Source organism: Gossypium hirsutum, unplaced genomic scaffold (genome assembly GCF_007990345.1).
Source record: "Gossypium hirsutum isolate 1008001.06 unplaced genomic scaffold, Gossypium_hirsutum_v2.1 scaffold_169, whole genome shotgun sequence".
Classification (NCBI taxonomy): domain Eukaryota; kingdom Viridiplantae; phylum Streptophyta; class Magnoliopsida; order Malvales; family Malvaceae; genus Gossypium; species Gossypium hirsutum.
The window spans coordinates 1,062-27,878 of NW_024402851.1; the positions used below are offsets into that span (position 1 = coordinate 1,062).

General features: G+C 32.7%; 1 long non-coding RNA gene and 6 other non-coding genes across 7 annotated transcripts; 4 read left to right on the forward strand and 3 right to left on the reverse strand.

Annotated features, from left to right (window-relative positions):
* Window positions 1-287: 287 nt before the first annotated feature.
* On the reverse strand, window positions 288-444 carry LOC121226422 (U1 spliceosomal RNA). Its single transcript, XR_005924239.1, has one exon. It is a non-coding gene; the product is annotated as a U1 spliceosomal RNA (small nuclear RNA).
* A 4,383-nt stretch (window positions 445-4,827) lies between these two features.
* On the reverse strand, window positions 4,828-4,976 carry LOC121226419 (U4 spliceosomal RNA). Its single transcript, XR_005924236.1, has one exon. It is a non-coding gene; the product is annotated as a U4 spliceosomal RNA (small nuclear RNA).
* Window positions 4,977-12,607: 7,631 nt separating this feature from the next.
* LOC121226420 (U1 spliceosomal RNA) lies at window positions 12,608-12,767 on the forward strand. Its single transcript, XR_005924237.1, has one exon. It is a non-coding gene; the product is annotated as a U1 spliceosomal RNA (small nuclear RNA).
* A 4,986-nt stretch (window positions 12,768-17,753) lies between these two features.
* On the reverse strand, window positions 17,754-17,914 carry LOC121226413 (U1 spliceosomal RNA). The gene has a single exon (XR_005924230.1). It is a non-coding gene; the product is annotated as a U1 spliceosomal RNA (small nuclear RNA).
* A 3,310-nt stretch (window positions 17,915-21,224) lies between these two features.
* Window positions 21,225-21,421, forward strand: LOC121226424 (U2 spliceosomal RNA). Its single transcript, XR_005924240.1, has one exon. It is a non-coding gene; the product is annotated as a U2 spliceosomal RNA (small nuclear RNA).
* A 1,395-nt stretch (window positions 21,422-22,816) lies between these two features.
* On the forward strand, window positions 22,817-22,967 carry LOC121226418 (U4 spliceosomal RNA). Its single transcript, XR_005924235.1, has one exon. It is a non-coding gene; the product is annotated as a U4 spliceosomal RNA (small nuclear RNA).
* A 1,485-nt stretch (window positions 22,968-24,452) lies between these two features.
* Window positions 24,453-26,391, forward strand: LOC107903121 (uncharacterized). The gene is made up of 3 exons (XR_001685706.2): window positions 24,453-24,779; window positions 25,060-25,174; window positions 26,034-26,391. It is a non-coding gene; the product is annotated as an uncharacterized lncRNA (long non-coding RNA).
* The last annotated feature ends 426 nt before the right edge of the window (window positions 26,392-26,817 follow it).

Here is a 26,817-nt window from a genome sequence, read left to right on the forward strand (position 1 = left end):
GGAAATAATAGCGTAATTTTTATATTTACAAGCACTTTGAAAGATCAATATTTGATATTGAAAAGTACACTTTACAAAATGAAAAAACAATGTGCGTATAAGCACTAAATGTTAAAAATGTCCTAAACCCTTATGCCCTTAACCTGAGCCTACATCCCTACCACAAACAAAACCTAAGGGTGTTCTGTAAGGAGAGCATATAATAACAGCTTTTGAAGCTGTTTACCCATATGCAAAAAAGAACTATATCCTACAATTGATACCAATGACTTCCATAACTTGAAATTGTAGAGGCTGCGCGAACGCAATCCCCCACTGCCACAATTTTACGTAGGCTCTCCTCTTGGGAGACCTTAAAGCAGCACCCCTCCCAAGTGCAATGGAGGTCACTGCTCTAGGCCATGAGTCTTCCTGATCATTCATTGACCCCGTCCAGGTAAGTATGTTTCAATGTTGCCCTATCCTCTCTCCTTATACACCACCCCCTATGTTTTGTTTACTATATATTAGCAATGTGGGATTCAGGTTGCATTGGGGCATAAAGATCTAGAACATTTTATCTTTCAATGCATTTAAACACTAATTATTAACATTTCCCAATCTCGATTCTTTCAATAATAATATTGTTTTATTTTATTAACATTGTTCTTAATTTATAGTGACGCGTTAAATACTTCTAAATATTAAATATCGATCCTTTAAAATACCCATAAATATAAAATATGTCCATTGTTGCATGAATAATACACTTGAATTCCGAGTGATATTTTCATCTTAAGTAATTTAAGATTGAAATACATTTTTTAAATCAAAGTCGATTTAGGATTATTAAGTGTGTAAATCATATCTATATTTATAAATCCATTGTACAACCTCTATTCCGAAGAAAGAAAAACCAAAGCCCACTTAATTAATAATAAAAGTACTTATTTGGATAAATTGATTGAAAAAGATTTATTCCCTAGACAACAAATTTTATTGAAGTAGAGTCTACATAGTAAACAAAAATTATATTCATTAGATATGATTTAGCCCTTTTCTCGATAGTTTAATTTATACATGGATGTGCTCATCCAAAGAAAAGAACGGATGAGCAATGCATACTAGTGAAAATGGTAAGAACAACATAATAGGAAGACAGAGCATTAACTCATCTCAATTCCTATAATGTACACCGAATTTCTATTCTAACTTTTTTCAGACTCATCTCCTATCGAAGCCTTGTAAATTTCCCTAAATTGGTTGACTGAGTTGGTGTCACGAGTCAACTTGAAATTAACTTAGTTGTGAAAGTACTAAAATACCCCTACTTTAAAGGTAATTAATATATTATCAGGGTATTTTCATACTTTTTTATAATCTCCAAATAAAACAACTGAAAAACATTATTAGGAATTGAACACAAGACCAACAATTTATATAAAAACTCCTTGCTGCTCACAAATAATCATTTGTGGATATATTTTAGGGAAAATATTTAGTACACTGCTAATGAAGTTTTAGACTCCACAAGTAGGATTAAGAGTTGACAAGTGTTCTATAGGGTATAGCAAAATATAAAAAAAACTTAAAAATAGAGAGATACGTGGCAACTTTTTAAGGCTACTTATAAAATAAAAAAAGTACACTGCTAGTGTATAAAATACTAACTCATATTTTATAGTAATGTTTTAATTATCAAATATTTTATTCACCCACATTGTGAGTACGATAAAATCTAACAATATTAATAAGCATTGTAGCTATCATTATGAAATTATCGGAACTTAGCAAACAATCATTCTATTTTGAAATACAAGGTTAGAAATCTCATCGAGGCTAAAATGTTATATTTTTAGAAGAAAGATCCAAATTCCCTAAACAATCAACCTTTAAAAGAGTCTGAAGTCATGAAAACAGGAAAATATGGTGTAACTCATATGAAAGTGAATTGAAACCAAGCTCACTCCATCCATATGTTCCCAACCATACTCCATCCATATTGCAGCGACCTAAAAATTTGGCACGGGCGCTAGTCGAAGTGATTATTGAAAATTTAAAAATAGAGTCTTCATTTTTTTTAAAAAAAAAGAGGAGTTGCCACCGATATTTTTTCTAGGTGTGATCGGACACCTATTAAATTCTCTTTTTTTTAAAAGAAAAATAATCTTTTAAAATTTCTTTAAAAAGAGTCGTTTTTAGGTCTACGTCAAAATCCAGAGAAAATTAGGGTTCAGGAGTCGGTTACGCACGAGGAAGGTATTAGCACCCTCGTGACGCCCAAAATTAGTATCTCGTTAAGCGCGCATTGTCTTAATTTTTAAAAATACGAGTTCAATTTAATATTTAATCGTGATCCGTTAAAAAATTGATAAGTTACATATTATTATATATCCTTTAAAATATAATTTGATATTTTACCAAATAAACATTTTATTAAAACACAAGGATTTTTGAATTTCTCGATTTTCTAGAAGGGTGCCCCATATTTAACACGAGCCAATGATATTCACCCAACATAGCAATGAAATCAACGGCTTAATGTCAAATCGATTTGCTGCCTTATTTGTTAAAATTATTTAAATTTAAAATTATAAAATGAAATAAACAAAATAATATTTCAAAAATGCCATGAAAATGCTAATTTAATTAAAATGGGATAATATTTAAATACAGAGACTAAATAAATAAAATAAAAAAGATCGAGAGTTTATCGAAAACCCAAAGTTATGGTTTTGACTGAATCGAGCTACACTACTTGAGCTTTTTTTCTTTTTCTTTTTTTTCTTTTCCCTTTTTCTTTTTTTCTTTTTTTTCTACTGTTGGACCTGCTGAACCAGCCCGCTCGAAGCTGCTGGGCCTGGCTGCTGGGTGGGCTGGCTGTGCTGTTAGGCTACTGCAGTTGAGCCTGCCGAATCCGGGCTGCTGTTGTTTTTTTCTTTTCTTTTTTTCTTTTTCTGCTGACAGGCTGTTGTTGGGATGCCTACTGCTGGGCTGTCTGGCCTGCTTGCTGGGTGCTGGCATGCTATTAAGGACTTGGGCTGCTGCTGGACAAGCCTGCTGGGTATGGTGGATTTGGGCCTACTAGGGGTGCTGCTGGTTGCTATCGGGTCGAATCCTGGTCAGATCCAGGTCGGATAGGTTGTGTCGGGTCGACCCGACTGTATATTTTTATTTTTTTCTCTTCTTTTTTCTTTTTCTTTTTCTTTCTTTCTTTCTTTGTTTTCTCTCTCTTTCTTCTTCCTTTTCTTTTTCTTTTTTTCTCAAACCCTAGCCTCTTTCACCACCACCGCCGTCTCCTTGGCCTACGGTGCTTCGGCCGCCAGCATCCCCTTCTTCCCTCCCCCTTCTTTTCTTCTTTCCCTTTTTTTTCTCTTTTCTTCTCTCCCTTTCTCTCCTATTTGACAGTCCCAAAGTGAAAGGTGCCGCTGTTCCGTGCTCATCCTCAGTGGTCGTGGCTCCTCCTCCCTTTTTTGTTTTATTTTTTGGTTGTTCTTTACTACTCTTTTTTTTCTTTGCTTTTTTTTCTCTATCGTGGCTTGATTGCTTGGTTCGGTGATGGTGGTGGTGCGATGGTGCAGGCGACGAAAGAGTGATGGTCGCGGTGGCGGTGGCGTGCGGCTTTTGGAGCTGTTTGCTATATATTTTTTTTGCTTTTGCTATGTTTTTATTGATATTTGACCCCTCTCCCTCTCATTTTTTCCTTTTTTATCTTACTAATTTTGTCTTCTTTTTCTTTGTCTTCAGGTGGCAGTGGAGGCATCATGAGCAGGTCGACTGTCGGAGTAGCTGAAGGTGCCAGTGCACACCCGGATGCTGATTGGGGTGGTCTGACATACCTAGAAGGACCAAACTGTAGAGGACACAAAACTTTTGAGGTCAAAATGTAATTTTAAAAAAATTTAGAGTCAAAATATAATTTAAGAAAGTTGAGAGGTCAAAATGTAATTTTAAAAAGTTAGGTGGTCGAAATGTAAATTTTAAATTTTGTATTTTTCTGATTATTATTAAAATATAAAAACCGAAAAATTAATGGGCTAAAGCCTAAAGAACAAAACCCAATTATAATGGGCACAATCATTGGGCCCACATGAGACCAGCCCGGCCCGTAATTTAGAAATTATACACAAACCTTGACACAGACAAAATTTAGTGATTACACATACTATCCAAACTCAAAGTGTGTATTCTTACACTTCATTCCTGTAACCTTATTCAACTAGTTTATTATAATCTCTATAGTTGCGTTTAATACCTCATCAAGTTTTTTGATTAAATCAAGCTCACAACATTCTTATCATTGGTGAAAGAGGTTTGTTACCCCTGTAATACTTATTATTCTTTTTGTTCTTATGTTTCAATTCTCAATTTTTATTAATGCTCTTTTACTAATTTAGTTTCTACTTTTTCTATTCTATTATGTTGTACATTTTCTTTTTATTATTTCTCTAGTAGATAGTAATTACCTGGTGTACGGTTAATTAAACTTATATATTTCATTAATTGAGTAGATCGAATTTTGTGAAATGATCAACAATTGAATTGTGAATGGTTGGATCAATTAGTTAATAAATTACCCTAAATTTAATAAAAATTATCGGTAGATATAAAATTGTACTAATAGTTGCTACGTATAATACGCTTGGATCAACAAGTTTCAACCTCTCATTATTGTGTCGAACACTTGCTCAAGAATTTTCGGTATGTATTTTTAAATTCAAAAATCTAAAATAAATATTAAATGCTAAATCCTTCAAATATTTTGAACACCTTAATTTCATAAACAAATTGTTCCATCTTAATTTTAAGGGGAAAAAGAAGAGCAAAGTAATTAACTAGAAATTGTAGGGTTTACCCCGAAGGAACCCTTCCAGAAATTCTCAAAGGCCAGGGCAGAACCCAGGCCTAAGAGGGGGTCTGGAAATAGTTTTCAACCAGCAATAGACGCGCCTCGGTTAAAACCTCACTAGCTGCGTCATTGCCCCAAGCGCAAAGATGGCTTGACCAGACCTTTTTAGCTTCATTTATAGCAGGTGCAAGATTTGTCTGAGTTATTGTCCAGCACATGTGGATATAATAGCCTAATTTGTATATTTTGTTGTATCCTTGTTTAGCTTCTAGTGTAGTTTTTTTTTTTTTTTAACTTCACAAGAAAATTAAATGAATAAATGTGTAATTAAAACTTTTTACCTATATTAAATAATAATACTATAAAATACGATACATATGATTTTTTTTACTTGTCTTCTATTCAAGTCAGCCACTTTTAGTGGTTGAATTATTTTGAAGTTTCAATTTTTCTAAATAATTATAAGTTACAAAGTAAAATGCTAAAACATGATTTGAGTAAAAATTAAATTTAAAATATAAATATAATAATACTTTATCATCAATGAAAAATATATCAAATATGGGGTATTTTAGTACTTTCACAACTAAGTTAATTCAAGTTGACTCGTGACACCAACTCAGTCAACCAATTTAGGGAAATTTACAAGGCTTCGATAAGGAGATGAGTCTGAAAAAAGTTAGAATAGAAATTCGGTGTACATTATAGGAATGAGATGAGTTAATGCTCTGTCTTCCTATTATGTTGTTCTTACCATTTTCACTAGTATGCATTGCTCATCCGTTCTTTTCTTTGGATTGAGCACATCCATGTATAAATTAAACTATCGAGAAAAGGGCTAAATCATATCTAATGAATATAATTTTTTGTTTACTATGTAGACTCTACTTCAATAAAATTTGTTGTCTAGGGAATAAATCTTTTTCAATCAATTTATCCAAATAAGTACTTTTATTATTAATTAAGTGGGCTTTTGGTTTTTCTTTCTTCGGAATAGAGGTTGTACAATGGATTTATAAATATAGATATGATTTACACACTTAATAATCCTAAATCGACTTTGATTTAAAAAATGTATTTCAATCTTAAATTACTTAAATTTAGGGTAATTTATTAACTAATAGAATAGAAAAAGTAGAAACTAAAATTAGTAAAAGAGCATTAATAAAAATTGAGAATTGAAACATAAGAACAAAAAGAATAATAAGTATTACAGGGGTAACAAACCTCTTTCACCAATGATAAGAATGTTGTGAGCTTGATTTAATCAAAAAACTTGATGAGGTATTAAACGCAACTATAGAGATTATAATAAACTAGTTGAATAAGGTTACAGAAATGAAGTGTAAGAATACACACTTTGAGTTTGGATAGTATGCGTAATCACTAAATTTTGTCTGTGTCAAGGTTCGTGTATAATTTCCAAATTACGGGCCGGGCTGGTCTCATATGGGCCCAATGATTGGGCCCATTATGATTGGGTTTTGTTCTTTAGGCTTTAGCCCATTAATTTTTGGTTTTTATATTTTAATAATAATAATCAGAAAAAATATAAAATTTAAAATTTACATTTTGACCACCTAACTTTTTAAAATTATATTTGATATCTCAACTTTCTTAAAATTATATTTTGACCCTAAATTTTCTTAAAATTACATTTTGACCTCAAAAGTTTTGTGTCCTCTACAGTTTGGTCCTTCTAGGTATGTCAGACCACCCCAATCAGCATCCGGGCGTGCACTGGCACCTTCAGCTACTCCGACAGTCGGCCTAGGCTCATGATGCCCTCCATTGCCACCTAAAGACAAAGAAAAAGAAGACAAAATTATTAAGATAAAAAAGGAAAAATAAGAGGGAGAGGGGTCAGATATCAATAAAAACAAAGCAAAAGCAAAAAAATATATAACAAACAGCTCCAAAAGTCGCACGCCACCGCCACCGCGACCATCACTCTTCGTCGTCTGCACCGTCGCACCACCACCATCACCGAACCAAGCAACCAAGCCACGATAGAGAAAAAAAACAAAGAAAAAAAAGAGTAGTAAAGAACAACCAAAAAATAAAACAAAAAAGGGAGGAGGAGCCACAACCACTGAGGATGAGCACGGACAGCGGCACCTTTCACTTTGGGACTGTCAAAATAGGAGAGAAAGGGAGAGAATGAAAGAGAAAAAAGGGAAAGAATAAAAGAAGGGGAGGGAAGAAGGGGATACTGGCGACCGAAGCACCGTAGGCCAAGGAGACTGTGGTGGCGGTGAAGGACGCTAGGGTTTGAAAAAAAAAGAAAAAGAAAAAGGAAGAAGAAAGAGAGAGAAAACAAAAGAAAGAAAGAAAAATAAAAAGAAAAAAGAAGAGCAAAAAATAAAAATATACAGTCGGGTCGACCCGACACAACCCATCCGACCTGGATCTGACCAGGATTCGACCCGATAGCAGCCAGCAGTACCCCTAGTAGGCCCAAATCCACCAGACCCAGCAGGCTTGTCCAGCAACAGCCCAAGTCCTTAACAGCATGCCAGCACCCAGCAAGCAGGCCAGACAGCCCAGCAGTAGGCATCCCAACAACAGGCCTGTCAGCAGAAAAAAGAAAAAAAGAAAAGAAAAAAAACAACAGCAGCCCGAATTCGACAGGCTCAACTGCAGTAGCCCAACAGCACAGCCAGCCCACCCAGCAGCCAGGCCCAGTAGCTCCGAGCAGGTTGGTTCAGCAGGTCCAATAGTAGAAAAAAAAAGAAAAAAGAAAAAAGAAAAAGAAAAAAAGAGCTCAAGTAGTGTAGCTTGATTCGGTCAAAACCATAACTTTGGGATTTCAATAAACTCTCGATCTTTTTTATTTTATTTATTTAGTCTCTGTATTTAAATATTATCCCATTTTAATTAAATTAGCATTTTCATGGCATTTTGAAATATTATTTTGTTTATTTAATTTTATAATTTTAAATTTAAATAATTTCAACAAATAAGGCAGCGAATCGATTTGACATTAAGCCGTTGATTTCATCGCTATGTAAGGTGAATATCATTGGCTCGTGTTAAATATGGGACACCCTTCTAGAAAATCGAGAAATTCAAAATCCTTGTGTTTTAATAAAATGTTTATTTTGTAAAATATCAAATTATATTTTAAAGGATATATAATAATATGTAACTTATCAATTTTTTTAACGGATCACGATTAAATATTAAATTGAACTCGTATTTTTAAAAATTAAGACAACGCGCGCTTAACGAGATACTAATTTTGGGCGTCACGAGGGTGCTAATACCTTCCTCGTGCGTAACCGACTCCTGAACCCTAATTTTCTCTGGATTTTGACGTAGACCTAAAAACGACTCTTTTTTAAAGAAATTTTAAAAGATTATTTTCTTTAAAAAAAGAGAATTTAATAGGTGTCCGATCACACCTAGAAAAAATATCGGTGGCAACTCCTCCTTTTTTAAAAAAAAATGAAGACTCTATTTTTAAGTTTTTTTAATATTTTGCTATACCCCTATAGAACACTTGTCAACCTCTTAATCCTACTTGTGGAGTCTAAAAACTTCATTAGCAGTGTACTAAATATTTTCCCTAAAATATATCCACAAATGATTATTTGTGAGCAGCAAGGAGTTTTTATATAAATTTGTTGGTCTTGTGTTCAATTCCTAAATAATGTTTTTCAGTTGTTTTATTTGGAGATTATAAAAAAGTATGAAAATACCCTGATAATAATATTAATTACCTTTAAAGTAGGGGTATTTTAGTACTTTCACAACTAAGTTAATTTCAAGTTGACTCGTGACACCAACTCAGTCAACCAATTTAGGGAAATTTACAAGGCTTCGATAAGGAGATGAGTCTGAAAAAAGTTAGAATAGAAATTCGGTGTACATTATAGGAATTGAGATGAGTTAATGCTCTGTCTTCCTATTATGTTGTTCTTACCATTTTCACTAGTATGCATTGCTCATCCGTTCTTTTCTTTGGATTGAGCACATCCATGTATAAATTAAACTATCGAGAAAAGGGCTAAATCATATCTAATGAATATAATTTTTTGTTTACTATGTAGACTCTACTTCAATAAAATTTGTTGTCTAGGGAATAAATCTTTTTCAATCAATTTATCCAAATAAGTAATTTTATTATTAATTAAGTGGGCTTTTGGTTTTTCTTTCTTCGGAATAGAGGTTGTACAATGGATTTATAAATATAGATATGATTTACACACTTAATAATCCTAAATCGACTTTGATTTAAAAAATGTATTTCAATCTTAAATTACTTAAATTTAGGGTAATTTATTAACTAATAGAATAGAAAAAGTAGAAACTAAAATTAGTAAAAGAGCATTAATAAAAATTGAGAATTGAAACATAAGAACAAAAAGAATAATAAGTATTACAGGGGTAACAAACCTCTTTCACCAATGATAAGAATGTTGTGAGCTTGATTTAATCAAAAAACTTGATGAGGTATTAAACGCAACTATAGAGATTATAATAAACTAGTTGAATAAGGTTACAGAAATGAAGTGTAAGAATACACACTTTGAGTTTGGATAGTATGCGTAATCACTAAATTTTGTCTGTGTCAAGGTTCGTGTATAATTTCCAAATTACGGGCCGGGCTGGTCTCATATGGGCCCAATGATTGGGCCCATTATGATTGGGTTTTGTTCTTTAGGCTTTAGCCCATTAATTTTTTGGTTTTTATATTTTAATAATAATAATCAGAAAAAATATAAAATTTAAAATTTACATTTTGACCACCTAACTTTTTAAAATTATATTTTGACATCTCAACTTTCTTAAAATTATATTTTGACCCTAAATTTTCTTAAAATTACATTTTGACCTCAAAAGTTTTGTGTCCTCTACAGTTTGGTCCTTCTAGGTATGTCAGACCACCCCAATCAGCATCCGGGCGTGCACTGGCACCTTCAGCTACTCCGACAGTCGGCCTAGGCTCATGATGCCCTCCATTGCCACCTAAAGACAAAGAAAAAGAAGACAAAATTATTAAGATAAAAAAGGAAAAAATAAGAGGGAGAGGGTCAGATATCAATAAAAACAAAGCAAAAGCAAAAAAAATATATAACAAACAGCTCCAAAAGTCGCACGCCACCGCCACCGCGACCATCACTCTTTCGTCGTCTGCACCGTCGCACCACCACCATCACCGAACCAAGCAACCAAGCCACGATAGAGAAAAAAAACAAAGAAAAAAAGAGTAGTAAAGAACAACCAAAAATAAAACAAAAAAGGGAGGAGGAGCCACAACCACTGAGGATGAGCACGGACAGCGGCACCTTTCACTTTGGGACTGTCAAAATAGGAGAGAAAGGGAGAGAATGAAAGAGAAAAAAAGGGAAAGAATAAAAGAAGGGGAGGGAAGAAGGGATACTGGCGACCGAAGCACCGTAGGCCAAGGAGACTGTGGTGGCGGTGAAGGACGCTAGGGTTTGAAAAAAAAAGAAAAAGAAAAAGGAAGAAGAAAGAGAGAGAAAACAAAAGAAAGAAAGAAAAATAAAAAGAAAAAAGAAGAGCAAAAAATAAAAATATACAGTCGGGTCGACCCGACACAACCCATCCGACCTGGATCTGACCAGGATTCGACCCGATAGCAGCCAGCAGTACCCCTAGTAGGCCCAAATCCACCAGACCCAGCAGGCTTGTCCAGCAACAGCCCAAGTCCTTAACAGCATGCCAGCACCCAGCAAGCAGGCCAGACAGCCCAGCAGTAGGCATCCCAACAACAGGCCTGTCAGCAGAAAAAGAAAAAAAGAAAAGAAAAAAACAACAGCAGCCCGAATTCGACAGGCTCAACTGCAGTAGCCCAACAGCACAGCCAGCCCACCCAGCAGCCAGGCCCAGTAGCTCCGAGCAGGTTGGTTCAGCAGGTCCAATAGTAGAAAAAAAAAGAAAAAAGAAAAAAGAAAAAGAAAAAAAGAGCTCAAGTAGTGTAGCTTGATTCGGTCAAAACCATAACTTTGGGATTTCAATAAACTCTCGATCTTTTTTATTTTATTTATTTAGTCTCTGTATTTAAATATTATCCCATTTTAATTAAATTAGCATTTTCATGGCATTTTTGAAATATTATTTTGTTTATTTAATTTTATAATTTTAAATTTAAATAATTTCAACAAATAAGGCAGCGAATCGATTTGACATTAAGCCGTTGATTTCATCGCTATGTAAGGTGAATATCATTGGCTCGTGTTAAATATGGGACACCCTTCTAGAAAATCGAGAAATTCAAAAATCCTTGTGTTTTAATAAAATGTTTATTTTGTAAAATATCAAATTATATTTTAAAGGATATATAATAATATGTAACTTATCAATTTTTTTAACGGATCACGATTAAATATTAAATTGAACTCGTATTTTTAAAAATTAAGACAACGCGCGCTTAACGAGATACTAATTTTGGGCGTCACGAGGGTGCTAATACCTTCCTCGTGCGTAACCGACTCCTGAACCCTAATTTTCTCTGGATTTTGACGTAGACCTAAAAACGACTCTTTTTTAAAGAAATTTTAAAAGATTATTTTTCTTTTAAAAAAAGAGAATTTAATAGGTGTCCGATCACACCTAGAAAAAATATCGGTGGCAACTCCTCCTTTTTTAAAAAAAAATGAAGACTCTATTTTTAAGTTTTTTTAATATTTTGCTATACCCCTATAGAACACTTGTCAACCTCTTAATCCTACTTGTGGAGTCTAAAAACTTCATTAGCAGTGTACTAAATATTTTCCCTAAAAATATATCCACAAATGATTATTTGTGAGCAGCAAGGAGTTTTTATATAAATTTGTTGGTCTTGTGTTCAATTCCTAAATAATGTTTTTCAGTTGTTTTATTTGGAGATTATAAAAAAGTATGAAAATACCCTGATAATAATATTAATTACCTTTAAAGTAGGGGTATTTTAGTACTTTCACAACTAAGTTAATTTCAAGTTGACTCGTGACACCAACTCAGTCAACCAATTTAGGGAAATTTACAAGGCTTCGATAAGGAGATGAGTCTGAAAAAAGTTAGAATAGAAATTCGGTGTACATTATAGGAATTGAGATGAGTTAATGCTCTGTCTTCCTATTATGTTGTTCTTACCATTTTCACTAGTATGCATTGCTCATCCGTTCTTTTCTTTGGATTGAGCACATCCATGTATAAATTAAACTATCGAGAAAAGGGCTAAATCATATCTAATGAATATAATTTTTTGTTTACTATGTAGACTCTACTTCAATAAAATTTGTTGTCTAGGGAATAAATCTTTTCAATCAATTTATCCAAATAAGTAATTTTATTATTAATTAAGTGGGCTTTTGGTTTTTCTTTCTTCGGAATAGAGGTTGTACAATGGATTTATAAATATAGATATGATTTACACACTTAATAATCCTAAATCGACTTTGATTTAAAAAATGTATTTCAATCTTAAATTACTTAAGATGAAAATATCACTCGGAATTCAAGTGTATTATTCATGGCAACAATGGACATAATTTTATATTTATGGGTATTTTAAAGGATCGATATTTGATATTTAGAAGTATTTAACGCGTCACTATAAAATTAAGAACAATGTTAATAAAATAAAACAATATTATTATTGAAAGAAATCGAGATTGGGAAATGTTAATAATTAGTGTTTAAATGCATTGAAAGATAAAAATGTTCTAGATCTTTATGCCCCCAATGCAACCTGAATCCCACATTGCTAATATATAGTAAACAAAACATAGGGGTGGTGTATAAGGAGAGAGGATAGGGCAACATTGAAACATACTTACCTGGACGGGGTCAATGAATGATCAGGAAGACTCATGGCCTAGAGCAGTGACCTCCATTGCACTTGGGAGGGGTGCTGCTTTAAGGTCTCCCAAGAGGGAGAGCCTACGTCAAAATTTGTGGCAGTGGGGGATTGCGTTCGCGCAGCCTCTACAATTTCAAGTTATGGAAAGTCATTGGTAATCAATTGTAGGATATAGTTCTTTTTGCATATGGGTAAACAGCTTCAAAAGCTGTTATTATATGCTCTCCTTACAGAACACCCTTAGGTTTTGTTTGTGGTAGGGATGTAGGCTCAGGTTAAGGGCATAAGGGTTTAGGACATTTTTAACATTTAGTGCTTATACGCACATTGTTTTTCATTTTGTAAAGATGTACTTTTCAATATCAAATATTGATCTTTCAAAGTGCTTGTAAATATAAAAATTACGCCTATTATTTCCATGTTTAATACACTCTAATTTATGTGGTATTTTCATCCTATCTAATCAAATGGATTGATCTTATTTGAAAGATTGAAATCTTTTTAGTCATATCTATATCCGTCATCCAACGTCTATTTAGGAGGAAATGAAAGCCTATCTAATCTTATTTAGTACAAGTCATATGATTCATAATAGAAAGTACATAATTGAATAGATTGATTGATCAAGATTTATTCCATGAGCAACAAATTTTATTAAAGTAGAGATGGCATAATAAAAAATGGTATTCATATGACATGATCTGTCTATTTTCGCATTAACTATCTAATTTTGTGACAATCCAAAGAAAGTAAGAGTAGATAAACAAGATATACATAGTAAAATTGATAAGAATGACATAATGAGCGGATAAGGAATCAAATCATCTAAATTCCTATGATGTACATAGAGTTTCTACCGTATTTTCTTCAGAACCGCCTCTTAACGCCTATTCCATCAAAGCTAGTATAATTAATTAGCATTGTAGCCATCGTTACAGAAATTATAGAACTCAACCAAGAATTGTTGTAGTTTGAAATACAAGGTTAGGGATCTCGTCAAAGCTGAGATGTTATGTTTTAAAGAAGAAAACCCTATATTCCCTAACAAAACAAACGTGTAGAAAATTTGAAGCGATGAAGAGGAAAAGGGGTTGTGACTCTTATGAAAGTGAACTAAAACCAAGCTTTTGTAAAAACAGATTTCAACACAAATCCCAACTATCATCTAACTCAGAATGTGTTTTCTTACGTTTCATTGCCATAACCTTACTTAACCAGCTCACAACTTTCGTACTTCAGCCCATAAAACAAATATCGGTTTAACACTCCTTTTTCTTCTTATTTTTCAATTCAAAAATTTTATTTCTCCCTTATTAGATTTTGGCTTCCGCTCTATCTTTTCTATCATGTTGCACATTTTCTTCCTACTATTCAGCTAGCAATTTTAAACACTAAATTTATAGAAATTATATATTTCTTGAATAAATCGATTTTTTTTAAATAATCGAAAATTAAATTGCAACTGGTTGATTCAACTGGTTAATAAATTACCCTAAATTTATTTAAAATTATCTGTAGATATAATTCATAGTTCCTATGTATAATACGATTGAATTTAAATGGTATTTTCATCTTAAATAATTAAATAGACTGTTCTTATGTAATTCTTGAAAGATTTAATTGTTTTTTTAATCATATTCTGTTATATTATAGGTCGATAATGACAGCAAGAGTAATCACACAAAAATAAGAAAGAAAAATAAGAACACACAAAAATTTTTTGGGAAAAATCATAGGCAAAGGAGAAGAAATTCACTAATGTTGAAAAAATACAAGAGGTTTTCGACTATGCACAGTTTGTTAGGGTAAAAAGTATACCCCTATACGAATTTAACTTGTGCGGCAGGTCCGTACTGCAAGAGCTCCGCCCCCGAACCTTCGGTCAAAATTAGTGGTTCGACTCGAGGTCGTACCCACCCCAGATCCCCAATTTTGCCTCTATTTTATTTCTTTAACAACTGAATTATATATCGAATTTTTTAAATCGGATCAAACGGGATTCAGATCACACAACTCTAATATATTCAATTTAAGATTAGCAATCGTAAAACATTTAGTATAAATAACACACAGACAAGACTTGTGGTGACCAATGTGGAAAGAGTACGTCAGGGAATTGGGCATGATACGACTTGTGGTGTTTGTGGGCATGGTTTCAAAGATATACTTTATGTCATTATGGACGGTTCTTCAACAAGGAGTATTTGGGATCGGTTAATTCTAGTAGATCGGCAAACTTGATTTTATTCTAGTAATTTGCATGAATGGCTTATATCAAACTTGCAGAATCAACATGTCAAGTGCTTGGGAGATGTAGACTGGAATTACCTTTTTGGGATCATGATTTGGTGCATTTGGAAGAATCAAAATCTTTTTTATTTTTCAAGGCGTGTCTTGGAATATTAGTGATATTACCAGGGTGTCCTATACTTGGGCAAAACAGTATGTCTCTTTTAAAAGGGATTCCTTATCTGAGACACGAAGATCGGTTCTAACCTCATACTTGACAGGTAATTAGGTCTATTTAAACAGAAATGAAACAAGTTTTGCTGCAGTAGGAGGAATTGTTTTGATAACCTCATACTTGACAGGTAATTAGGTCTATTTAAACACTGATGGGCCAGTCAGAAATGAAACAAGTTTTGCTGCAGTAGGAGGAATTGTTTGTGATCAAGATGGGAGGTGGATTCTTGGCTTTAACAGTTATTCGAGGAACTGCTCTATTTTTTTATGCTGAATCATGGGGCATCTTAGATGGTTTGGTACTCTTAATCGATCGGGGTTATGATAATGTCTTGATTAAAAATGATAATCTTGAGGTGACTAAGGCCATTTAAGAGAATTCTTCCAAGAGTTCCAAATCTACTTTGATCAGAAGAATTCATCAAATTTGGGTGCAGATTGGGCACTGGAGTATATGCCACATCTCTAGAGAAGATAACCAGGATTAGGGGTGTGCAAATTTTGGGTAAAACTGAATTAATTCGGTTAACTGACCTAATTCGGTTAATCGTTCGGTTAACTGAATTAATTCGGTCGGGGTCGGTTAATAATTTTTTTGGAAGTTCGGTTAATGATTAATTCGGTTCGAACTCGGTCGGTTAACCGAACTTAATAAATAATATTATAATATTCAGTCTGGGGTCGGTCGGTTCGGTTGATTTTTTAGAAGTATAAATTAATCGGTCAGTTAATTCGGTTAATTTTTTTTCTATGTTTTATACTTGTTTTAACCAAAAATCAAAAAACCTATAAAATTCGATTGGTTCAATTAACCGACCGAATTAACCGAAAAAGTTCAGTTCAGTTATTTTTTTTTTGAAAAAATTTCAGTTTGATTAACGGTTAAGGGTTTAAAAGAGTCGGTTAATTCAATTAATGATAGTTTGGGTTGGTTAACTGGTCAGTTAACAGATTGAACACCCCTAATCAGGAGGTTGATAACCTGGTTAAATTGGTACAAGACAGACCAAATGGTTTAAGCTTGTTTGAGATCTCCCAAAAAATTTGCCCCTACAAAGTATTAACTTCTGATGTAATTAATTATTTATATTTATAATAATTTATTATGTTTAATTTTTTTTTAAAAATCAAAATAAGGAGAAGGAATAAATAAGAACAAGACTGGTCAATCTGTCAGGCTATACAAACGTCCTTTCAATATTTTTGTAGAGGTCTTCAACATTTAAAAAAAAAAATCAGGTCTCAAAAATTAAGTTGGACAAAAAAAAGACCTGTGGTTCAAAAAAACATACATTGCGTCAAGTTAATAATTATGTTAAATTATCTTTTATAGCATTATATATTATGATTTGAGTAAATTCATATAAGAATATTGATTATTAAGAATTTTATTAAATTATATATTTTAATTAAATATATTTAATAATAATTATGTTAAAATATGATTAAATTATTTATTACTGATATTAATAATCTTATTAAAATTTAATAACAATAACAATAATCATTTACCTAAACAAATTTCTGCTAAGGGTATTCTAGTCATTTTAGTTTTTCTCTTATGCTATTACACCTCCATTCCATTACATTCAACCAAACAATTGATTTGTTATTACGCCTCTATTCCATTACAGCGAACCAAACGTGCTGTTAGTTGCGGAGATGTGGTCACTGATAGTATGATATCCCTGGCAAGCTCTTTCTGTTTTCCTATAATTTTCGATACTAAAATAACCTTTTACCAACAACTTTTCATTGAACTTGCAAACCAACCGCAATGCCTTTTATTGACAAATTGTTCTAAAAATTTATTAGGTCACTTTTTATTTCTCGAAAAACTGGTCTATTTTTAAGAGATCCGGATTCCAAGTGATAGAAATTTTTGCTTTTGGTTTCTTCTCTTCTCTGTATTGGCTTATTTCTGTTGCCACACTATTTGGCTTCCGCTCTAATCAGACCTCCGTAAGTAATAGTCTGCAATGATTAATTTGGTTAATTAGAAATTAACAAAAACCGAGTGAACCAAAGTTATCTGTAGTACAAGTTAAATTGATCGAAACTTTTGAATTAATCAAAAGCAGGAGAAGCATGTCGATTAGACCTGCAACTACGCAATGGTATTGGTAAGCCATTAAATAAAACAACAATTTGCAAAATGTAATGTGTGAAGGGATTAGATTCTGTTTGTATGGTTTTGCAAAGGCTTCAATCTTTACTTTAGGAATTTTTAAGAAAAAAAAAAGGTTTCAAAGCCCAATTGCAGTGGTATCGTTACTATGACATAATTTTCAAAAGGTAGATTTGTAAACATATTTATTTGTGAACATTCTGAATTGAATTATTATCTTAATTCTCTTTTCAGCTAAAAAAGAAATTATGTCTGTCTCCTCTTACCTGCCCGCCTGGAATTTTTGGGAGGCTACCTAGGTGTTCTTAAGTATGCTTGACAGTTGAAACCAACTGATATTTGCCTTTGACCCTACTGAAGCTGTAGAGGATCGTTTCCTGCTGGTATCAACTAAAGCATGGAATGGTCACAATGTTCACTCACACACTTTCTACACTCTTTTTCGAGATTTTGAAGCTGTTTATCCATATAGAACAAAGAATTATATCCTAAAATTTGATATCAATTACTTTCACTTGAAATTGATAGAGGCTGCGCGAACGCAAGCCCCCACTGCCACAAATTATGACGTAGGCTCTCCCTCTTGGGGAGACCTTAAAGCAGCACCCCTCCCAAGTGCAATGGAGGTCACTGCTCTAGGCCATGAGTCTTCCTGATCACTCATTGACCCCGTCCAGGTAAGTATGTTTTAATGTTGCTCTATCCTCTCTCCTTATACACCACCCTTTATGTTTTGTTTACCATACGCTAGCAATGTGGGATTCAGGTTGCATTGTGGGCATAAAGATTTAGAACATTTTTACCTTTCAATACTTCTAAACACTAATTATTAACATTTTCCAATCTTGATTTCTGTCAATAGTTTTTTTTTATCAACATTGTTCTTAATTTTATAGTGATATGTTGAATACTTCTCAATACCAAATATCGATCTTTTAAAATACCTATAAATATAAGAAGTATACTCATTGTTACCATGTATAATACACTTGAATTCAAGTGATATTTTCTTCGTCACTAATTTAAGATTGAAATCCCTGTTTCTAATCAAATTCGATTTAAGATTATTAAGTGATTTAAGATTAAAATACCTTTTTTAAATAAAATTTGATTTAAAATTATTAAGTGTATAAATCCATCATACAACCTCTATTTCAAGGAAAGAAACACCGAAAACCTATCTGATCCTACTTAATTCATAATAAAAGTACTTATTTAAACAAATTAATTGAAAAGGATTTTTTCCCTAAACAACAAATTTTATTGGAGTAGAGTTTACATAGTAAAAAATGGTATTCATTAGATATGATTTGGCCCTTTTCTCTTTGTTAGTTTAATGCTCAATCCAAGGAAAAGAGTGGATGAACAAAGCATTAACTTATCTCAATTCCTATAATCCACACCAAATTTCTATTTTAGCTTTTTCAAAATCACCTCCTTATGCTTATTCAACCAAAGCCTTGTAAATCTCCCTATCCAAGCTAACATCTATCCTAAAATACCCTTACCTTAAAAGGGTAATTAATATATTTTCATATTTTCATATAATTTGTTGATATATTTTTAGGGAAATATTTGGTATACTGCTAATGGCGTTTTTAGACTTCATAAGTAAGGTCAGGAGGTTGACAAGCGTCCTACAGGGGTATAATAAAATATTTAAAAAGGAGACATGTAGCAATTTTTTAAAGCTACTTGTGAAATAAAAAAAAAGTATACTACAAGTATACCAAATACTAACCCATATTTTTATAGATATGTTTTAATTATCAAATATTTTTGTTCACCCACATTGTGGTGCGATAAAATCTAGTAATATTAATGAGAACTATAACTATCATTATTGTAACACCCTATACCCGACTCGGTTGCCGAGTTCAAATTGCAATGTGCCACATTCGTTGCCGAAGCAACTACGATCAATCATAATCAAAACATACCATTTAATGCTTAAATTCAACCAAAAACATATGTTCAATACAATATGCAATCATTTACGAGTCTTACACTAACTTTCTAAAGTTCAAATAGTAACTTGAGGTCAAAGGACCAAATTGTAAAAGTTTCAAAATATAGGATTGACGTCGTGACATTAACATTTGAACGTCGTGATGTCACTAAACAGTTTGTCACATCATGACGTTAGACCACTTAACATCACGATGCCGCTTATTGTGTTGGCCTCATCGAGACAATGAGGTCCCTCATCTTGTCGTGACATTATAGGTCTTTTCTTGTCGCGATGACATTCAAACGACATCACAATATCACACACTGTTTTTGCAATTCCTAATGGGCATCAACCTCCTATTTCTTATTTCTACTGCCAATTTAATATTTTATATAGTTTAGTCCCTAATATTTTATATGTGAAAGCCTTCTCCATTGAAGACTGGTGGGGCTGCTGGTGAAAATCCTGAAGAAGCCATCAAGTTCCTTGATTTGAAGCAACAGGTCCACTAAGACAAGAGCTCTCGATACCAATTGTTGGTGCAAGAGGCAGCAACAGGCTGTTTTATGTCTTGCTTGAATAGCAAGCCTCGAGCCTTGGTGAAGAAGCAAACTCGGAAGCAGAAACAGAAAAATGAAACTAGCTAGTGAAAAACAGAAAAGAGAGAAGAAGATTGAATGAAGAATGAGCTGATTTCTTTCATTAACACTTCAACAAGGCATTAAGCCATAACATATATCAGTCAACAAGTAAAACAAACAAGTAATCACCTAATCAACTACCTAACTCCACTAATTTGCATTGAAACTTACAAGATTAGCTTGTACAACTTGCATTGCTGACTTTTCAGTCAATCAATATCAAAAACATTTACCTACTTAGTTCAACATGAACTAGATTACAAAACAATCAAAATGGAACTAAAAACAGCAAATGGATTGGCAGCTTCAAACTTCAGTTGCTGCACACCATGGCACCACTGCTTGCTGCTATTCCTGGAGCATGACCACCTTTGTATGTCGTGCATGGCCACCTTTGCATGGGAACTAAACTTAACAATAATTAATTGGGCAAGGCAAATATCAGTTGGTTTCGACACAATTATAAGTATTTACCCCCAAAGGGAGCCTCCCAGAAATTCCAAAATGGTCACATATAAGACTAGAGGAGATAAAGGAAGGCATAAATTGTTTTTAGCTGAAAACAGAATAAATCTAATAATTCAATGTTGAAATATGTCGGTCAAAATAAAGAGATTTTATGTTGTTAACAACATCAGCTTCCAACTGATGAGCCACTCCATTTCCTATGAAGAGGCTACCTGTAACAGCGTTTTGGACTCAAAGGCAAGTTGATAGCTTCAGGTTTTGTGGAACGTCACCGGACGGACGAACTAGGCCTGCTCATTTCAACAGCTTTCCTTGAACTGCTGCCAATACCATATCCGGAAGAACTGAGTCTTCCATTATCTCTCCTATCATATCCATCAAAGCAGCTACAAATCTTCCTATTCAAAATTATGTCACCTGCAATTGGGCTTCGAAACTCTTTTTCTGAATAAAAAATTAATTAATTTAAAAATTAGTGTAAGACATTAATTCATAAGATGCTTTAATTACGGTAAATGTAAAATATAACATATTTTAATAAATTGTGGACGTCAACAATTCCCAAAGTAAAGATAGAAACCTTTGCAAAAGTATACAAACAGAAACTTCCATGTAATGTAAACCTTACAGTTTGCGAATTCTTCTTTAGTATTTAATGGCTTACCTACTAATATTGCATAGTTGGAAAGACTGATTGCTTCTTCATCTTTTGACCTATATCAAGCTGCAATAAGAGGACTAGTGTTATAATATCCAAAAATTTACATGTGCAAATTCACCAACATGCAATGTGCTGTGCAGGAAAAATTATACTAGTTTTGTCCATAGCAAACTAAAAGTTCCTTCTGACATAGTCGAAATCCCATATAGAGAGCGCAAGCCAAGGGTAAGGCAGAGACGCATTATAAAAGAAATATCAAGATGAGTTTAAGCTCATACCTTTCTCGGCCTTTTGGCTAAGATCAAGTGTAGTATCTGTTCTTATCAGTTTAATATCTGATACGTGGATCATTGATCCGCATGATATTAAATCAATATTTTTAGGGGGAGAGCTCATTAACAATAGCTTGCTATTGGGGTTCTCGAGTGTCGTCTTTGTTTTGCACTGCTGCATCGTTCTGGCACACCCCTCCGATTGTAGTTTTAACCTTTTGAACCAATAGACGGTAGCTTCTTGTTCGGATTGTATTAATAATTGAGGTGTAAATCTGTTTAAAGACACTATTTTAAGGGTTAATGTACTTGAGTTTTAGTCCAAACCTAATGGATGGTATCTAATTTAATTTCTGAAGTTCATTGAAGAATTGTTGTTTCAATTTGTAGTTGGCGCATAGAATTGCCGTTCAATCATTTAATTGGCTTTTCAGTTCTACGTTCTAATCATTTAAATTGAACCTAGAAGCTATTTGATTTTAAAATTTCACTGTTTTACGATAATAGAAACAATGCTTACTATTTGTATATAACATTTACATGGCTTCACACACATGGTGCCGTGTTCTTCAATTAAATACCACGTAATCGAGATGGAGTTTGGAACTTGTACACTAAGGCTGTTGTCTTTGTGAAGCTGATGGAGGATCTTCATCAATTGAGTGAACTTAGGGTTCTAAACTCGGAGGTATTGGAGTTGGATAAATGCTTGACTAATCTCAGAGGAAGACTTGAAGGCAACGAGTGTCTTTATGGTGGCATTCTTGTGAATGTGTCATGGTGTCTTTATGGTGTTGTTCCGCAACGCCAACAGCATGGCTAATGCCGAGTTTTGATCGTGCTCGTGTGGTGGTGATTTTTCTCTAGTTGACTTTTAGAGCTGTTTTATGTGGCTTGTTTTATATGGTTTACTGGTGTTTTCTGGTTTTATTTTGGTGTATCCTTTTGGTTGGGTTATTTTTTATGTTGTTTTATCTTTGTAATCCCACTGTTTTCAGTGGTTGTTTTATTTTTAATATAATCATTTTGATGGCCGAGCAAAAAAAGTAGTAAAAAAAAATTTAATGCCAGGCTTTAAATTTCAATTTCTTAAAACATTTTCTTTTACAATTTGAAGTACTAAACATGGCGTTCAACATCCACCTCAACTCATTTGCATCAGCAATGACCTCCATATTTGATATATTTTTAATTGATGATAAAGTATTATTATATTTATGTTTTAAATTTAATTTTTACTCAAATCATGTTTTAGCATTTTACTTTGTAACTTATAATTATTTAGAAAAATTGAAACTTCAAAATAATTCAACCACTAAAAGTGGCTGACTTGAATAGAAGACAAGTAAAAAAAAAATCATATGTATCGTATTTTTATATTATTATTATTTAATATAGGTAAAAAGTTTTAATTACACATTTATTCATTTAATTTTCTTGTGAAGTTAAACAAAAAAAAAACCTACACTAGAAGCTAAACAAGGATACAACAAAATACACAAAATTAGGCTATTATATCCCACATGTACCGGACAATAACTCAGACAAATCTTGCACCTGCTATAAAATGGAGCTAAAAAGATCTGGTCAAGCCATCTTTGCGCTTGGGGCAATGACGCAGCTAGTGAGGTTTTAACCGAGGCGCGTCTATTGCTGGTTGAAAACTATTTCCAGACCCCCTCTTAGGCCTGGGTTCTGCCCTGGCCTTTGAGAATTTCTGGAAGGGTTCCGTTCGGGGTAAAACCCTACAATTTCTAGTTAATTACTTTGCTCTTCTTTTTCCCCTTAAAATTAAGATGGAATAATTTGTTTATGAAATTAAGGTGTTCAAAATATTTGAAGGATTTAGCATTTTAATATTTATTTTAGATTTTTGAATTTAAAAATACATACCGAAAATTCTTGAGCAAGTGTTCGACACAATAATGAGAGGTTGAAACTTGTTGATCCAAGCGTATTATACGTAGCAACTATTAGTACAATTTTATATCTACCGATAATTTTTTATTAAATTTAGGGTAATTTATTAACTAATTGATCCAACCATTCAGAATTCAATTGTTGATCATTTCACAAAATTCAATCTACTCAATTAATGAAATATATAAGTTTAATTAACTGTACACCAGGTAATTACTATCTACTAGAGAAATAATAAAAAGAAAATGTACAACATAATAGAATAGAAAAAGTAGAAACTAAAATTAGTAAAAGAGCATTAATAAAAATTGAGAATTGAAACATAAGAACAAAAAGAATAATAAGTATTACAGGGGTAACAAACCTCTTTCACCAATGATAAGAATGTTGTGAGCTTGATTTAATCAAAAAACTTGATGAGGTATTAAACGCAACTATAGAGATTATAATAAACTAGTTGAATAAGGTTACAGGAATGAAGTGTAAGAATACACACTTTGAGTTTGGATAGTATGCGTAATCACTAAATTAATTTAGTTAATTTGATTAATTAAATTAATATTTATTTTGGAAAATAAAAAACAAATATTGAAATAGATTAAATTATAAATTGTTAGGTCAAAAGTTAAAGCAGTACATATAATTAGACTCAATACATGAGAAGTTCAATCCCCTCATATGATAAGTGAGGGGTGGCAACCTTAGTAATATTTACTAGGGTGTGCCGCTCATCACTCTCCTAGTTAGACTAGGGGAGTATTTTTTATTAAATAAGTATTATTTGTGTTATTCTTATTCAACTAGAATTATCCCATATCTCTAGAAATAGATAATATTAGTAGAGCTATTAAAACATAAGTTTGATATATTGTTATTCTGCCATAAAGTAACCAAAAATTATTTACTTAAAATAAATTCTATTTTTTGGTAATTATAATAGAATTACTTTCCTACTGAAAGTAATTAAGTTTCTTGTTCTGTGTAATTTAAATCCATCTCATACAAAGTACAAGTACATTTCAAGAAAAGATTTATTGTTATAAATATGACGTTGACTCGGTTTTCAAAATTTTTGAACTTATACTATAACTGAAAACCGTTTTCTTAACCCACTACAGGAAATTAAGCTTTTAGCGGCGTTTTTAGTGGCGATTGGACCAAAAACGCCGCAAAAGTTTAGAGCTATGACGATATTTTTATTAGAAACGCCACAAAAGGAAGCAATCGCGGCGTTTGGACCAAAAATGCAGCGAATATGTATTAAAATTTTACAAAACGGCGCCATTTTTAGTGGCGTTTGGACTAAAACGCCACAAAGATTATACATTAGTGGCGTTTTTCATAAACGCCGCAAATTTTTATTAAAGTGGACCTAAACGGTGTCATTTTGTTAGCCCCGAAATTCCTTTAGTTTTTCCCCAAATCAAATTTCCCTGAAATCCCTAAGTTATTTTTCCCAAATCACTTTATTTCTTCCCCAATTTCCCCTAACTGATCGAAATCTCTAACTATTAAAGAAACAAGCCAACATAAATTCTTGTTTCCCTCCAAATTATCAAAATCATTTAACTTTTTGTTTGAGCCTAATTTTTGGCTGGAAATTCTTCGCCTCTTTCTCTCCGCTGCCGCTTCAAAAGGTAAAATTCTTTGCCTAATTTTATTTCATGGTCTTATTACTGTTTTAGTGTATTTGTATATAATTTGTCTATACATGGGGATGATTTATTTTTTTATATTCCCATTTCTGTTTAGCATGATTAGTAAGGATTTTTTTTACTTTGTTTGTTCATGCTTCTCAAAGCTTGATTCTATTTTCTAGTATGTTACATGTTTTTTCCCGGCTTGTAAGTTGGTTTTTTCCCTCTCCTTGTGTTTGAAACTATTATATTCTACTTGTCCTTTGATGTCGAATAACAGGGGAAAATGCGCCAAACTACCTTTGTATTGAGTGGATAACAAAGATAACTGCGGGATATGGGAGGCTGCTGTTGTTCTCCCCGGAAACCTAATCTGCATGGGACACCTGTATAATGTTAGTAATATGCTCATCTTATGAATATGTCTAATGCCTTTATTATCATATAGGACTTTTTCTTATTTCATACTTAAGAAATAAAGCATGTTTGTTTGGAATATTGGGAGTATTCACTCACAATAATCCACAATAACAGGTTGGAAAACGAATGGAAAAGGAAGAAGCAAATGAGAATGAAACGAAGAATATTTTTAATACCATTAGTTCACTCTTTTTGTAATTTGTTATTCCATGAAATTGACATTCTTTTTAATCCCTTTTGTTCCTTCTTTCCCTTGAACCAGTTATAGAACCTGTGATCTGCAACTGATTTTTTTATCTGATTAATGTTGGAACTTTTTACTGACCCCAGGGTCTTCTTTAATCATTTGAATAGAGATGTCTGTTTGTGTGCATGCTCAGATTTGTGGAAACTATTTTTATTGTGATTTCCTGCTTCAGCTTGTCTGATTCTTCATTGTATTTTGCTATTTCTTTCTTTCTTTTTAATATTGATGAAGAGCTAAAGGGAAAAAAAACTAGAGGTTTGGTATATGAATCCATCGATTCCCCTAACATGAGAATCTCCTCCAAATACACCATAAAAAACTTCACGGGAGATTGAGTGTTTATATGTGTGTGAAGGATGAAGCCCTTGTGTTGTTTGTTGTGGCCATTGTGCTAATATAGTAGCTTACGTGGTGATTTCTAATTTCTTTTGGTGGAGATATCCCTTTAACTGCTACCTTGATAAAAGGGTTCTTGAGAATCCCAGTCTTTTATGTATTATTCTTTGAATTTTAAAACCCCTTTCCACAGTGTCCACCAGCTTAGGAAGAGAATGAGTCTTTTAACACCTCATGATGTATTATTGCAGGGTTTTGGTTTGGGAAAACACTTAAAGCTTGGGTTTGGAGATACGTAGTTATCAGCATTAGTGGGCAGATAATATTGTCCCAGTGCAGGTTGCAGTTCGTTGCGAAGGTGTGCTATCCTTTTTAATGCCTGGTACAGACTAAAATTAATGGTTGTTTTTCATTACTGTTTTCTTTAGTCTTCGATCACTATCACATAAGGAGCTATTAAATTTCAGCTTAATTAATGCTTCAAAAAGAGGGGATGCGTATGTACCTAGCATGAATAAGCCTAAGACTCGGCTTAAGGGCAGTTTAATTTTAATGTTGGTGATATGAATACTTGGTGATATGAATGCATTTTAATTTTAATATTTTGAATTTCTATGAATTTTTTATATTTTTAATTTTAATTTTATTTTTTTATTTTTATAATTTTAAATTATTTGTTAATGTAACATATAATACTATGTTAAATTTTATTTTTTATTTTTATAATTTTAAGTTTAGCTAAAATAATAAGGATTAAATTGACAAAAAATATAAACATTAAGATCTAAATTTACTATTATATATTATTATTTCTTCGCGTTGAGGAACAAAAGTTTACTCATTTGAGATAAATTAATTACTAAGTAAAATGACTTAAATTAATATCATATTTCGAATTTAAAAATAATTTTAGTTTTTCTTCTAATAAAGTTACTCATTTCAAGGATATTAAAAATTTAAAGTAATTGTTTTCTTAAAAATATTTTAAATTAATTATTATCTCATGATAATAGCTAAATAAAAAATTACAAATTA